Raw genomic sequence first — 16,821 nt, 5'->3', positions numbered from 1 at the left:
GCCTTGGACTGCGTGTGAGCAGCCAGCCACGTTACCTGTCACCTGCATTGTTTGAGCCAGAGACTGCATGTGGGCAGCCTGGCTCCCTGCTAACTGCTTTTCTTTTGCAGAGTTCAGTGATCCTGGGCCATGGTTTAGTGTAAAATTTGTAAGTTAAGGTTAAGATGTACTGTAAATATGAGTGCGCCCCCGGCATGTCTGTCTAGCGCCGGCAATTTTATTTAAGTCGTCCGTGTGAGTGAGTTTGTTTAGATAGTTACGCAGCCCTCAGGTTATTTATTTTGGGGACACGAATACCATGAATGTCGCACTCAGGGATCCGTAGGTAAAATGTACTAGGGGAAAACTACACATGATGGCACACGAAAATTTGACGACTCGGGACGAGTCTGTAAAAAGGGGAGGGGGTAGTGTTGTGGTTACCAAATTCGCAAACCACCATTCAGGTCCCTTAGGTGAGGTATCTCGGTAAGTACATGTGTAGTTAGGCCCAAACCCGTTGTCTAGTGGGAATACATGTCATTTATGCGTGCTGCGACTCTTCAGGATAGCCGTTTTTCTTTTACTATCTTTATTTTGGACCAACCGCCATGATCACAACCACATCAACCACCAACCACAACGCCGCTTCACCACAACCGCCACGACCTTCACGTCACACCTCGCAACCGTAGCATCGCCACCGTTCTTGCCCCGCTGTGGGTACCGGTGTTGGACTCGTGCAGGGCGCACGTTGAACAGCGTGTACAAAATCACGGATTTTGTGCTTCAAAAACGGATCAAAAACGACACACGCCCACTTTTTGCCGTCCAATCGGTGAGCGAGGGGCGATTTGGCCCCGCCTCCAGAACGATCGATATATGCAAATTTGTGGATCAAAAGCCTTCACGCCCACTTTTTCTCGGGCCAATGGGGAGCGAGGTGAAAGGTCAAAGGGAGGGGTCAAAGGCGAAGCTACGGGGGGGATAAAGGACCGTGTTCGTCAGTCAGAGCCGAGTGGAAGTCTGGAGCCCGAAGCCTGCAGTAGCTGGAGAAGCTGAAGAGAGTCCAACGAGGAGAGTCCAAAGAAGAGTCCAGAGTCGGAGAGTCCAGAGGCGGAGAGGCGGCAGCGGCGAAGGCAGACGAGGGGGTGCTCGTGTCGGTGCCGGGAGCTGCACGCCCGAGGGAGGCCGGCAGCGCGACCTGGCCGAGGTGGAGACGCACACCAGGGATAATAAAGATCCTCTATACCCCGAGCATCAGCAACCCCCTCCTGTTTCCCCCCGCGCTGAGATAGTGCGACCAAGGGGGCCCCTTTCCCACCCCCTGCCAGGCACTGTCCGCGAGGCCCGCGGAGTGAGGCGCCATCGCCGCTCCGCGTCTCATCACCAGACGGGTAGGCGCGACCCGGTCTCGGCCTCAGGCCTGCCTCATCCTTGAGGGTATTCTTTCCTTGGTTTTGGGTATGTGTTGTCGGCGCCGTCTGTGAAGTAGAATTGTATAAGTGTTGCCGTGTGCTCGGTAGTCGGTGTTAGCTCTGCATTGTCTTCGCTTTTATATTTGCTTTTTGTGTAAATGGAATTGTGTTTTCTTTTTTTTGTGTGCTTTTGGTGGAATTGAATGTGTGCTTCCCGTGTGCCGCGAATAAATGTGTTTTATTATTGAACTGTTCTCCCGCTTCTCTTCGTCTTTTTCTCCCATTGAATCCTCATCTTGCTTCACGTAAAGGGTTGGTAGTGGGCTGAATACGCCCGATAATTAATCGAACCGTCGAGGTCGACGATAACACCGCTCGGTTATTCTGATAGTACGGAACGGGTCGCTTAAGTGGCCCGTGTCCGAAGTCGACCTGCGGCGAGGTGCGATCGCCCGGTCTACCCTCCGCGTGGGTACTTAGGTAGGTCGAATTTGGCGAGCAACCCTATCCCACGCGGGGGCTGATTGGCTCGATCGCGGTGAGACCGAAAGGTCCACCCGTGACTGGTTCCCGGCGTTAGTCCGAGAGGGTCACGACTGGATTGTCCGTCCGGTGGGCGACGTGTCGCGATTCGAGTTACGTGGCCGTCAGCACGCCGGCGGGCGCGAATACCGCAACAATATGATTTCCGCTGCTTAATGAAAATGATGTGCTGAATACGAATATAAACTTCCACAAGCGGTATTCCATACCAAAAGTGATGTATTTAATCTTTAATCGATATGCCCAGAAGAAGCATTGCAGCACCCCCTCCCACCGCGCGCGCGCACACACACACACACACACACACACACACACACACACACACACACACACACACACACACACACACACACACACACACACACACACACACACACACTGGCTTGCTCCTGATCGTTTCTATTATTATAAATATCGAAATGCAAGCAAATTATGTGCTGAGAGAGTCACAAAGTAAACTTGGTTTGTAACGATAAATTTGCACAAGAAAAAATTATGATCCAGTGAGAAAGAACTGACTTTTTTTTTTTTTTTGAAATGCACACTCCCAGGTTTCTGAAAGTTTCTTGCTCAGTTAGTGAGTCAACTTCACTTAATCCATAACTAAACTGTATATAGTGCCTTCAGAAAGTATTCACACCCCTCAACTTTTGTCACATTTTGATATGTTGCAGCCTGAATTTGAAATGGATTAAATTTTAATTTTTTGTCACCGATCTACACAAACTATCCCATAATGACAGTGAAAACATGTTTTTCGAAGTTTTTACAAATCGGTGAAAAATAAAAAGCTGAAACATCTTGCGTCAATAAGTATTCAACCCCCTGAATCAATAATTTGTCAAAGCTCCTTTGGCAGTGATTACAGCTCTAAGTCTTCTTAGTTATGTCTGTACCAGCTTTGCACATCTGTATTTTGGGGATTTTCTTCCATTCTTCCTTGCAGATTTGCTCAAGTTCTGTCAAGTTAGATGGGGAGCGTCGGTGAACAGAAATCTTCAATTCTTTCCACAGATTCTCAATGGGATTCAAGTCTGGGCTATGGCTGGGCCATAAAATTTAATTCAGTCTGGGCTATCTAGAAATTGTTTTATACCCTTCTCTCAATCTATGCCTCCTCACAATTATTTCTCAGAGTTCTACAGACAATTCCTTGGACTTCATGGTGGGGTTTCTGCTCTGACATGCACTGTCAACTGTGGAACCTTGCATAGAAAAGTGTTTCTTTCTAAATCATGTCCAATCAATTGAATTGGCCACAGGTGGACTCCAATGAAGCTGTGGAGACATCTCAAGGATGATTAAAGGAAATTGGATGCACCTGGGCTCAATTTGGAGTGTCAGAGCAAAGGGGTTGAAAACTTATTGATAAGACATTTCAGCTTTTCATTCTTTATTGATTTGTAAAAATTTCTAAAAACCTGTTTTCACTTGTCATTATGGGTTAATTTGTGTAGATTGGTGACAAACAATTCAGGCGATAACAACAAAATGTGACAAAAGTCAAGGGGGTGAATACTTTCTGAAGGTACTGTAAGTAAACTCTGTTGAAACAGCAGCTCAGTTTATTAAACTAAAATCATTCCATTCCTGAAGAGGGAGAACTGAAAAATATCGAAAGCAAATAGCCAAATGATAGTACAGTCTTGAGACCGATTGTCTAGTATCGGTCAATGTCAGGCAATTTGCTTGGCAAACACATTGCCTCATCCATGATACTGCAATATACACAGTCACAAAGGTCAGTGTATGGGATTCCGCTGAACTTGTACGAACATTGTTTTTTTGCATCATGTTTTCACATATTTACAATGCACAACAAGAATCATTGTTTGGGGGATGGGATCTTTCGTCATCCAAACCAGGTTGAGTGTAGTTCCTTCCACTTTCCATCCATGGCCATGAGGACTGGGTGCGTCGATTCTCTGAAGTAAAGCCCTGACAGTGCACTGCCACTTGATAATTAGACCACAGACTGTGTTACCACAGAGCATCGCTAGTCAGGGACAGTTTGAACTCATCATTCGACCTGAGGCAGAACAAGCAGCGATACCGAGCTTGGTCGCTGGACAGACACTTCTCACCATGCAGTTCGCAGATGAAGCATTCAAGCGATTCCCTCAAATGAGTTGGAGGAGCAAAACTTTGGCCAAGCCTTGTGAATACTTATGTTATATATGCCGGAAAGGTGAACATCAATTCATTTGGTCATTTTTTTCTTTTCCCTCTGAAAGCAGCTTGTCGTGTCACATCCCGAAAATGCATACAATTCAATGAGGGCTCGGCCTCTGAAAAAGATGTGCATTTTATTTAGGTCAATGGATTTATCATTTTTCTTTTTGCCGGTGTGAAAATGTACAGTGCTATCCAATTTGTCCACGTTGCCGAGTAGCAAAATACCCACATCTCTGTCCATACTTCTGACTTGAACAATTGATTTTGGGTCGAATCCTGTACTCGATGTTGGACGTGCAGAAGGAGTTTGGTGTCTGCCTCTTCATGGTCAGCACACAACTCTTTTACTCGACAGATGTAACCTTTCATCGGTTTGTGACATTTTTCACCATGGCCTACAAATAAGCATCGTTCGCCAAGTTTGCTGGCATTGGTGCTGCAGTGTCTAAAAATAAATTCAATCAAGTTTTCCTTGTTTTGGCTGTCGTTGAGGAAATTTGGCCATTGTTTAGCAATTTTCTGCATGCCAATGAACACTCCAATTGCCTGACTCAAGCTACCTTTGCGTTTTTGATACATCAAAAACTCGTTGGATAGTCCTGGGTATCTATCTAAAACTAAGTCAATACGTTGATAACCAGATAGATCGGCTTGAGACAATACCTTCTTTCGAATGTCATCTGCGAGACCACCAAATGTTGCAGGCAGAGTGGTTGATTGGGAATGAATGATGACCATCCCATCCAGAACCAGAATGATGGCACCATATTGTACCACTTCTTCAACTGCAGGTGGCTATTTTCCAAAGCTTCTTGCAGATGAAGCACATGCGTGGAATGCTTGTATTTTTGCTGTTTTTGTTGGAGGGCCGACTGACACTTGTGACCGCAGTTGTCTGCCCACTTATGGAAGGACCTGGTTTTGCCGGTGAGAAGAGTTGGAGGTACCACATCTTTTAAGACCTCTGGCAACCTTCTTCAAATCTGTGAACTTGCCAAAGCAATGACTGTGATATCCACAGTTATCTGGTACATCTGTAAAAAACAAACAATAAAACACTTAATGGATTTCACAACTACCAGCTGAATTCCTTTGAATGAAATAAACAATTTCAAACTCAGCCAACAAAAACCTCATCCATCTGACTAATTCACCAGCTTTGATGGATTGACACAACTTAAACACTTTATTTTAAAATGATGAGTAATGAGGGCTAAGACTTCATCTTCTCTTTAGCACAGTGCAGATGTTATTGGATGTGATTTACCAATTAATGGTGGAGGCAGGATGATAGCATCGCACGACAGACACGAGGTAGTACAGCGAATAGTTATTTGATATGAGTTAGACACAGGCAGAGCCCAGAATATGCTTGTAATCTGTGTCCAATGTTTGGGTAAATCTGTCTGCATAATTGCCAATGTCTTTGCCTCAGGAGGGTTTCCATTGCCATAACGAGTGCCAGGCCATCAATGACCAGACAGCTTGTCCCAGGAACTGAGGGTATTGTTTTATATCAAAACCACTCCACATTTTGTGAGGATATGTGATAGCTGGGAGTTTTTTTTAGCTGTGTGTAGGCTGTGCTGTCTTTGGTCGGACCTGAACACAAAATATCATTCCGTTTTAATGGTTGAATATACCAAAATAGGACTGTCCTGAACACAAAATCTCGTTTCGTTTTAAAAGTTGAATATACAAAAATATGATTCCAGAGAAGGAGATTTCTACTTATATTATGTCGTATAATTTATATTTTGTGGTATAATTTATGTTTATATTTTGTCGTATAATTTGTATTTATATTTTGTTGTATAATTTATATTTAGTAGTATAATTTATGTTTCTATTTTGTAGCATAATTTATATATACATTTTATCGTATAATTTATATTTTGTAGTATAATTTGTATTTATATTTTGGAGTATCATTTACGTTTATATCTTGTAGTATAATTTACGTTTATATTTTGTCGTATCATTCATATTTTGGAGTATAATTTATATTTCGTAGAATAATTTGTATTTATATTTTTGAGTAGAATTTGTATTTATATTTTGTAGTGTAATTTATATTTATATGTTGTAGTATAATTTACATTCATATTTTGTTGTATAATTTGTACTTATATTTTGTCGTGTAATTTATATTTATATGTTGTAGGATAATTTACTTTTATATTTTGTAGTATAATTTACTGTATATTTATATTTTTAAGGACAATTTATACTGATAATTTATCGAAGAATTAGCCTGTCCCCTGCACAGTGCAAGATGGCGTTTTTCAATCCCTTCTGTGTATCTGTCTGTCTGGGTGCATGTTTTTGTGTCTGTCCAGGCTGTAAAGTTTTTACCATTTGAGCTTTTGTCATCAAATTTTCAACATAGTGTTACAAATTTGCGCCCGACGGCATGCGAACAGCCGCTTTAGCCAATGGCGGCCGTCTCGCCCACCGGACGGACAATTCAGTCGTGACTTTCCGGAACAACGCCGAAAACCAGTCACGGGTGTGCTCCAAGCGCACACCACGGCCTAGTCAACACTCCACCCGCGCGCGACAGGGTCAATCGCCGAATTATCGATATACCTAAGTATTCGCGCGGGCAGACTACCGAGAGACCGTACCTCAACGAAGGCCTGCTTGGACACGAACCGCTTAAGCGGTTCGTTCCGTTCTGGGATAACCGAGCGGTGTATTATCACCAGGCCTCGTTGGACCCAATTCTTTTATCGGCTATTAAAAAGCCCGCTATTATTCCGAGAGCAATACGGCGGTTCAATGGAGAAAGAGGACACGACGAACGGGTTAACATTCACACAAGAACATTTATTTATAAAACGACACATATACAATCAAGCATGCAGGTATGGAATCAAACAAAAGCAATGAAATTGGAGGGAAGGGAAAAGACACGAACGAGGCAAAGCACTACAACTGTCTATTATTATTCACAAGGACTTACACAGTTCTACTTGCGGGATACGGCGCCACAACATTCACACAAATAAAAGCAAGGAAAAAACCCCCCTCAAAGACAAGGGGGTCAGACTGGGCCCGTAGGCCTTTATAATGTGGAGCTTGGCGGACCGAAGGAGTTCCACGAGACCGTTGCAGGTTACCTCCATCCTTGTGGTGCCTCGATGGGGAAATCCGTGACGCTCCTTCGCCACGGCAGCAAGCATAACCGCGGTTGAGCCCAGGCCTTGCCAAGCGGCCGGGTGATTCGGGCCTCAGCCAGCGACGCGTTGAGAGGAACGAACGGGTCTTGATGCTTTTTCAAAGTTGATGCTCTTTGTGAGAACCCGTCCATTCCTTAGCGATGCTCGGACTGCCCGATCACCTCAGACCGCTTGGCGCTGGCTGGCGAGCTCTCTCCGGCTCTCCCCACACGAACGCGCAGGTCCGCGCGGCACAGCAGGCTCAGCCACGCTCTCCGTCTCGCGTGTCCTCCGCTCTCCTGGACTTTGCCCCCTGGTGTTCTCCCGACTCCAGACTTCAGCGACCGACTCCACCGACCGCCTCCAGACCTCAAACCACAGGCCCCGCCCCTTTTTTCCTGTGATCCGAATTCCGAGGCGAAGCTTCCACGGAGCGGACGTGCACGAAATCACCCAAACTTGCTCCAACAAAGAAACCCCCGCATCTGTTTGCAGTGACGCTGTTTGCTGGGAACTCGCCGTAGCTGGCACAAAGATGGCGGCGTTTGCGGAGTTGAAGGTGAGGCGATGTTATTCGGGTGGGGGAGATGCGGTTTAGGAGATGGTGGGGAGATGTCATTGTTATGAAGGCGGTGTGGAGAGGGTGGTGGGTGGTTGATGTTGTGGTTGGTGGGTGGCGTGGTGGAGAAGGTGGTTGGTGGGTGGCGTGTTGTCAGAAGGTGGTTGGTGGGTGGCGTGGTGGAGAAGGTGGTTGGTGGGTGTATATATATATATATATATATATATATATATATATATATATATATATATATATATATATGTATGGAATATATGCATTGCCTGTAGAAACTCCACACCCCCTTTCAAAATGTTCACCTTTTGTTGCCTTTTCACCTGGAATCAAATTACATTGAATCAGACTTTTCCACCTTTATTTACACATCATAACCCACAACTTCCAACAGAAAAACAAATTCTACAAATTTCAGAATATTAATAAAAAAATACAAAACTAGAATATCTTAGTTGGATAAGTGTCCACCCCCCTTATAATAGCAATTATAAATTAGCTGAGGTGCAACCAATCACCTTCAAAATCACACACCAAGTTAATTGGCCTCGACCTGTGTTAAATTGTCGTGATTTTGATTATTTCAGAATAAAATCAGCTGTTCCTGTAGGCTTCCTCTGCTGGGGAGTAAATTTCACATCAAAGACTTAATCATGAAACCCAAGGAGCTTTCAAAAGACCTCTGTGATAATGTTGTGGAAAGACACAGATCAGGGGATGGGTATAAAAATATTTCAAAGGCCTTGAATATCACTTGGAGCACAGTCAAGCCAATCATTAAGAAGTGGAAGGCGTATGGTACCACCAAGACCCGACCAAGATCAGGCTGTCCCTCCATACTGCATGACCAAGCAAGGAGGAGACTGATCAAAGAGGTCCCCAAGAGGCCAATGGCAACTTTGAAAGAGCTCCATGCCTTTATGGCAAAGAGTGGTCACTGTGTGCATGTGAACAATATCCCAAACACTCCACAAGTCTGGCCTGTACGGTAAGGAGACAATAAGGAAGCCATTACTCAAAAATCCCACCCTGAGTCCCATTTGAGGAATGCAAAAAAACACTGAAGATTCTGAAGCCATGTGGCAAAAGTTTCGTGCTCTGATGAAACCATGATGGAACATTTTAGCCGATATGCAAAACATTACGTTTGGCGCAAACCCAACACAGCACATCACCCAAAGAACACCGTCCCTACTGTGAAGCAGGGTGGCGGCAGCATCATGTTATGGAGATGTTTGTCATCAGCAGGGACTGGGGCACTTGTCAGGATAGAAGGGAAAATGGATGAAGTAAAATTCAGAAAAATACAAGAGGAAAACCTGCTACGCTCTGCAAGAAAGCTGAAATCGGGACGGAAGTTCATCTTTCAGCATGACAACGACCCGAAGCACACAGCCAAATCTACACTGGAGTGGCTAAGGAACAAAAAGATAAATGTCCTTGAGTGGCCCAGTCGGAGCACCCTCATTCTAAAATTATCATGTTTTTTTGGTGTGCAGCAGTGCCATTGCAGACACCCTCATTACTTCCACCACTGAAGGTGGACACAGGTTATGTTTTCACCCCTGTCAGCTGTTTGTCTGTGAGCAGTGTATCTCAAAAAGTTATGGACGGATTTGGATTACAATTGGTGGACATGTTAGGTGTGTGCCGAGGACAATTGATTCAATGTTGGTGATGATCCGGATCCGGATACAATAACTTTAAGTGGTTCTTCACCATTGGGAGATGGGGCCAAAAACGATTGTCAGTTAAAAGCAAGATGTTGTGGTATATGTAAGCATTAAGAAATGCCTGTAAATGAATGATTAAAATTTACGGTTACATGTTATAAGTTTCGGTTAGCACGGGTCAGTAAATTGCAATATAAACTGCTTGATGTAATGAGCTCATTTTGATTGTGGAGGGCAGTATTGTACTGTAAACTGCCTGGTGAGATTTGTGAATATGCTGGAACATTCTCAGATGAAACTTCCAGTGTGGACGAGAATCGCATTTGTTGGAAGGCACGGGATTGTTCTGTGATACCATATAAACCCGCGAGAGGGAGGTGTAGGGAGACGGGTGACATGTGATGAGACATGTATGTGTTTTGATCGCCCCCCCCCCCCGCTCAATTTAACTCTGACGAGTGAACGAGGTGTTAATGTCCAGAGCGGTCGTTAATGCATGGAACTGATTATAATCAGGTTGATTAAAACTCATTAAGATTGTGTATTGGGAAAGAATTCCTCTGAGCTCTTGAATCATCCTGGACAAGTCAGCACACGAGAGAGAGAACAATGAGCCAACTCATTCGTTCAACAGCCCTGATGGGCGAGGTTAACATGTGTGAGTTGTGCCGGCAGGATAGAGACACTGGGTGGCAGAAACTATCCAACGCGGGAATCGGAGTTGGACATTGTATGTGATGGTGAACTTCCTCATTTGACTTTGCATGTGTTTATTTGAAATACAAGTTCTAAAAACGTTACGCTGTTGATGTGGTCACTGTAACATCACTCAGAAGTTGCCGGCCCCTACTGACAAAGATCCATTTGATTGGGAGCTGACCTGTATGTTCGTTCATAACCTTGGATTGCAGTCGTTAAAGAACGTTCTGGGTCAGCATCACGAATAAAGTAAGTACACTAAAGGGAAGGAAAACCATAAGGTGCATATACCCCCCAACAACGATATATATAGCAGGATATCTCAAAAAGTTGTGGACGGATTCGAATGAAACGTAGTGGATGAGTTGGGTAGGTGACAAGACAAGCCAATTAGATTTGGGGTCATGTCCTGATGCAGATCGTCCTATCAGTGGGATACAAAACGTGACCCATTCACTCTAGCGGAGGGAGTTATGTGCTCTCCAGAGTGCTGTTCCAGTTAACTCTGAATTTGTCTCAAGTCATTTGTCGAATATGCCAAATTTTATGAGGGAGAGACGGTGTCACACGCTGTGCGTGTGTGTGTGTGTGATGAAGGGGTAGAGTCATGTGCTGCATACTTGATGGAGGGTTGGAGTAGCGTGTGCTTTGTGTGATGAAGGCATCCCGCGCGACCGAGTCGGCTCGAGCAGTGTGACCACTCCTTGGCTTTTTTCACAAGATCTTGGCTATTCATTGTTCACCTTGGCGTCTTGAATTTCTATAGGTTTTCTTGGCGTATAGGTTTTCTATTATCATTGCTTTTCCGAAACCTTGTGAATTCTTGGCTTTTTTTCATTGGCTCACCTTGGCATTTATGAAAATGAGGAGTGGTCACACTGGGCTCGAGGGTCCGTCAGTCTGTGCGAGCCATTGTAAAAGACGCTCGTCCACGTTCGAGTGAACTTCGCACGGAGAGAATACCTTTGGCTCTGGGAAACTTTTGCCATTTTCACATAGACGATAATATTTAACGCGCAGGCGTGTCCGCAAAGCCACCACCAGGAGCAAGCGTTCGCGGGGCGCATTAATGTGTCGCACGTTAAATGACTCCGAGAAAGTGGAAACGGCATCTTCACGCTCAATAAAGTATAATTGATGGACTCTGCCGATGGGTTTCACATGGAATTACTCTGCCGGTTAGCATAACTGCGGCAGCACAAAGGTACGATGGCCAAATTGCTCAGAGCGAGCTGCGTGGACTGGAAAAGCTTGGATGGGCACTTCATGCAGCGTCGAGGATCATCGCTTCGAATGGGAGCATCACCGCTTCACCTGGGCTCGTGCGCTATGATGAACACGCAACACAGCCTCGTCAAATGCTGGTGGGAGAAAGGGATAAGATGCTGCTGCCTTACAGGACAGAGGCTCGTCGTCATGGAAGAGCTCAGTAGATGTGACAGTGGGACAAACGGCAAGGGAATGAATGGATAGGATAAGAGGAGAGGGAACTGAGGTAAGATGATTGAGCTGGGAAAGGTTCATGGGGGTGATAAAGAGTGTGGGTCAGAATTGGGGGATGACAAGTGAAGAGATGGTGGTGCACTGCTTGCTTGAAGCCCTAGAAGAGTGAGAAAGAACAGCCTCTGGAAGGTTGTTCCATAGTCAGTTGTGAGGAATAAAAGAGTAAAAGAGGTGTGTGTGTGTGTGTGTGTGTGTGTGTGTGTGTGTGTGTGTGTGTGTGTGTGTGTGTGTGTGTGTGTGTGTGTGTGTGTGTGTGTTAGGCTAGTGGCCAAATTAAAAAAGGGGCCTAAAATTGTGAGAAACCCCTACCCACGGTAGAACAAGTCACAACCTATTTTTTCTTGAAGAGGGATGTTTGGGGAGTTAGAAAATCATGGTTGTGAACCTGAGATCATTGCACAACATTTTTAAAATCACGTTTACATATGTACGACTGCAGACTGCAAAAATGGATTTAATCGCCACAGATTTTGGTTCATATATTTGTTAATACTGGTGCTTCAAACACAAATCTGGTACCAAAATGTGCAGAATGATGACATATATATATATATATATATATATATATATATATATATATATATATATATATATATATATATATATATATATATATATATATATATATATATATATCTGCAAAAGCCATTTGTGATGTAACAAAGGCTTTTGTGTGACCTACACGCAAAAATAGTGGAATTTTACTCAACAAATCAGTTTCAGGTTTACCAATAAATATCAACAAAAACATTAATTACTTCAAAAATATTGGACTTTCAGTCATACTTGTTACATCAACATAATCCAAGTTTATTTACCCTTTGAAAAATATATCTAATGATATAATTGTCACTGAAATGATATAGTTATGACTGAAATCATACGTCGCCCCACTAATGCTGACCGATAGAAATCCCGAAGCAGATATGCAACATGAAGAATTGACTTAAGATTCTGACACAATTGTGAAAGTGACTTTTATAGACATCATGTTGATATAAGCTATTTCACATATGACGATAATGAATTCATAACATGCACTGTAACTTATGTACATCTATTACATGAAGTAATACATGTAATACATTTAAAAGTTCAGTCACGCTCTTCATCAGTGCTGTCGTCAAAGACAACAGAATCATCAACATTTGGACAATCGTCTGCACTACACGAGCAGAATTCAGTGCAGGTCAGTCCTGCACAGATACAATGACATGTTCTGCTCTGCCTACAGTCATCGTCGGTGCAGAGTAGGTTTTGAAAAACTTTGGGGATGTAAATATCCTCCGAGGCAGATTGATCAACAGCCACAGACGTGAGGAAACGTCTCACCTTATCATAAGACACACAGTGTCCTAATTCATGAAGCATGTCAACGAGATTCTTGCTTCCCAATTCATGATGCACCTGCAAGGCTAAACCAAGCGTTATTGTGGAGTACACTCGACGGCTCTGTGATATTATATTGTGAGAGATGGCGATCGTCCTCAGGTTGTTCTTCATAATACCTTAATCACTACACAGCTGGTTACATTCGTGTGTGATTTCTCACTGGTGCGCCACTGAATAAAGTCCTAGAGTGTATTAGGAACAAATTCTGCACAGTGCTGAATATCTGTTTCCTCGACAGGTGCATACATATTTCCAACATGCTCGATATCAGCCATGTGCTTCCTCAGGATACCAGCTGCAGCATGCAAAGTATGCATTTCACTATCTGTGGCTGATGGTACATCAGACGGGATGTCTTCATATTCTGGTTCATCAGTTATGCTCTGCAGAATCGTGGCTTTTCTCAGGGCATCACATGAGATCACAGAAGAAGAGCATATGATGTCAGTGTGGCCATCAAATATTACACAGACTATTTGATCACCATAATATTTAGTTAATCGCTCCTTCAACTTCCATGTTTTATACTGTTCTGCATTCGTGGTACCCAGTGAAACCAAATATCCAACGTATTAATCTTTCAGATGAACGAGGGTTGTCACTGTCTTAGTTTTGGAGAAAACAGTTTGTTCCAGATAACATTTCAGTTCATCAAAAGCTTCATCATGTAATGTACCCATTGTTTCCTCTCCTGATTTACAAATTGCAGCAGTGATGTTCCTTTCTGAAATATAGTGTGAATAGCATAACCTGTGGTACTTGGCATCATAGGCGAACAAATCTGGAAAGGCAAGCATGCACATGTGTATTTTATTGTCTTGTCTTTTGTCAGCTGCTGCCAGAACTTTATCTCTAGTGGACTGTCCAGTTCCTGTAGATACCGGTGTAAGCTTGTTTCTGGAAGTGTTGGATTTTCCACAAATGAAGCAGTTAGTCCTGATGTCAAACCCAGCTGTTTCATTTCTGCTGATTCTTGTGTGTTCTGTTGCTGTAGACGTGCATGATTGCTGGTCACTCTCACTGGGGTTGGATGTGGAGATATTTGACTTGCTGGTATACTTGGCCCGACACGATTTGTGGAATGATACTTTCAAATCAAGACTCAATATGTCTTGTTGTAAAGGCCAGATACTTTCGTAAACGTCATCTTTTCTGATTTGACTTGCTTTGAAGATTGCACTCAAACCATTAAATATTGGGTTCTTTACAACTTCTTGCTTTCTTGGGTTGAGGGGTTTAAAGCATATGATGCAGTGGTCAGTGTCAATTTTACGACGCTTCACAACAGGTGGTTCCAGATCCATAATTGCAGATCAATTGTCAGCACAAGCATCTGAAATGAAATAATTAAAGATAAATAAGTATATATCAGTAGTTTTAGAAAAAGGCAATCAAGCTCAAAATTGATTTTCTGCAACTGGATTTAAAATCATTCTGTTTGGTTAATGTATACACATGTATTATAAATTAATCAATGTCGGTTACTTTTAGATGGGGTGACATATGGTTTCGGTAGTAACTCTATTAATTCAACTGATTTATCTTTATGAGTTATATTTCTAAAAAGGAGAATGATAGAGGGTTATTTTGATCCAATATGTAGTAATACAACTCAAATACTTACGAAAAAATTAATTGTTTAGTTGATATTTATTGGTAAACCCGAAGCTGATTTGTTGAGTAAAATTCCACTATTTTTGCCTGTAGGTCACACAAAAGCCTTTGCTGCATCACAAATGGGTTTTACATATATATATATATATATATATATATATATATATATATATATATATATATATATATATATATATATATATATATATGTCATCATTCCTCACATTTTGGTACGAAATTTGTGTTTGTAGCACCAGTATTAACAAATATATGAGCCAATATGAGCCAAAATCTGTGGAGATTAAATCCATTTTTGCAGTCTGCAGTCGTACATATGTAAACGTGATTTTCAAAATGTTGTGCAATGATCTCAGGTTCACAACCATGATTTTCTAACTCCCCAAACATCCCTCTTCAAGAAAAAATAGGTTGTGACTTGTTCTACCTTGGGTAGGGGTATGCCACGCAAAACCTCATTTGGCCACTAGCGTGTGTGTGTGTGTGTGTGTGTGTGTGTGTGTGTGTGTGTGTGTGTGTGTGTGTGTGTGTGTGTGTGTGTGTGTGTGTGTGTGTGTGTGTGTGTGTGTGTGTGTGTGTTGTTAGCTTGGATTTTGGAAGTTTTATCAGGAGCGAGTTACTGGAAGATCGTATGTAACGTGGAGTGCATGGGGAGTCCAGGAAGACAGGAGGACTAGGAAGGGTCGGTTGAATCGATGTTTAACATTCAAACACCCTCCAAGTCTTCAAGACAGCTGTTCATCGCCATCTCAGATCATCCCCCATCCAAAGTCATGATCTTTTCTTCCCGAACCCTCGTGCACACCTCCTTCCAAATATTCAGTTTCATGTGTCCATCTTGTCCACGCCATGCATCCTCCCCCTACCTCCCATTCCTCCAAGTCTCCCTGTAGCAATTTTATCCTTCAACCCTGCTGTTGGTCACCCCCCTCGTCCTGATCAGTTCAGTGTACCAGCTCTTGACTCTGCATACAAAACAAAAACGCTGAAAAGGTACAAACAGTCTGTGCCCTTGTACATGTACCTGGGCAAATCGCTCAAACCATTTCAATTAGGGAGAACGATTTGACTCACCTGCAGGTTTGCATGACAACAGGTATATTTAATTGACTAATATGCACAATAATACATAATATACCAATATACACTGTTCTTGCTCTCGCTATGATGAACTACAGTCTTCATTCTCAGGATAACAATAACCAGTCATCAGAACTCATTCTGGTGACTCACAAGACATCAGCTTACTCTGTTTATAACCAATAGGATTTCATGAAAAATAAACAATACAGAGGCACCAATGGCTGTCTGCAATGCTGCAATTTCCCATCGTTTGTAGCGGCTAATGAATGCCTGAATTTTAGTCACTTTAATGGAGACTTCCTATTTATTACTTACGCAAATGTGGTGGAATTTTTGTACCTCTGCAGCGGTGCGTACATAATTGAGAGATGCCCTCTTTAAAATGCTGTTACGAAAAGAGTGGAACAATGAAAAGAAGAGGGGTATCATCTTGCAGTATCATCGATACTGCACGACAAGACAGATGTGTCTGTCTGTCTGTGCGTCTGTATGTGGGGGTCGACATTTTTCTCAGAGATGGCCAAACGGATCTTCATCAAACTTTCAGAGGTTCAGCAGTGAGTGCCGCGGAGTGTTTTAGGTTAAAATAAAAATTTGAACATCTTTAAGAAAAAGTGATTTTTTTTGTTTAATCTACCAATAGTGCCTAAGCCTTTGTAGCTCAGTGAAAGGTAATGTCAAATGATCCCTGACCTCATTCTTCAGTGAGTGTGGGGAAGTGTTTTGGGCACCCACATGTTTTAGGCACCCACAACAAAAACAGAATTTTTTTTTTATTTCTTCAAAATTCCAACAGGACCACACAATGCCAGGTACTCCTGCTGGTATTTTGTGTATTTCAAGAAGTCTTTGCTTGTTTGTGTTTGTTTGACTTCAATAATATGCTCCTGAACTGCTACAAGGAAGCTTGAGGCGGTAAAAATAATAAATAATAATAATAACAACAATAATAATAATCAACCTGGACGTTCAGGATGGGGCACCACCATCTC

The 16,821-nt window shown here is 42.9% G+C and overlaps 1 long non-coding RNA gene across 2 annotated transcripts in view; it reads right to left on the bottom strand.

The window, feature by feature from the left end:
* Positions 1–2,141: 2,141 nt before the first annotated feature.
* Positions 2,142–16,821, bottom strand: part of LOC147027689 (uncharacterized) — a 53,332-nt gene continuing 38,652 nt past the window's right edge. For both annotated transcript variants that reach the window (XR_015057185.1, XR_015057184.1), the window contains exon 4: positions 2,142–5,149. This is a non-coding gene — a long non-coding RNA (uncharacterized LOC147027689). The remainder of the gene's footprint in view (positions 5,150–16,821) is intronic.

Source organism: Eptatretus burgeri, chromosome 4 (assembly GCF_056783735.1).
Source record: "Eptatretus burgeri isolate ZD-2024b chromosome 4, Ebu_testis_v1, whole genome shotgun sequence".
In the NCBI taxonomy this organism is placed as follows: Eukaryota; Metazoa; Chordata; class Myxini; order Myxiniformes; family Myxinidae; genus Eptatretus; species Eptatretus burgeri.
Note: the sequence above shows the minus strand (reverse complement) of the source record. Positions and strands in the feature narration are given on the sequence as shown.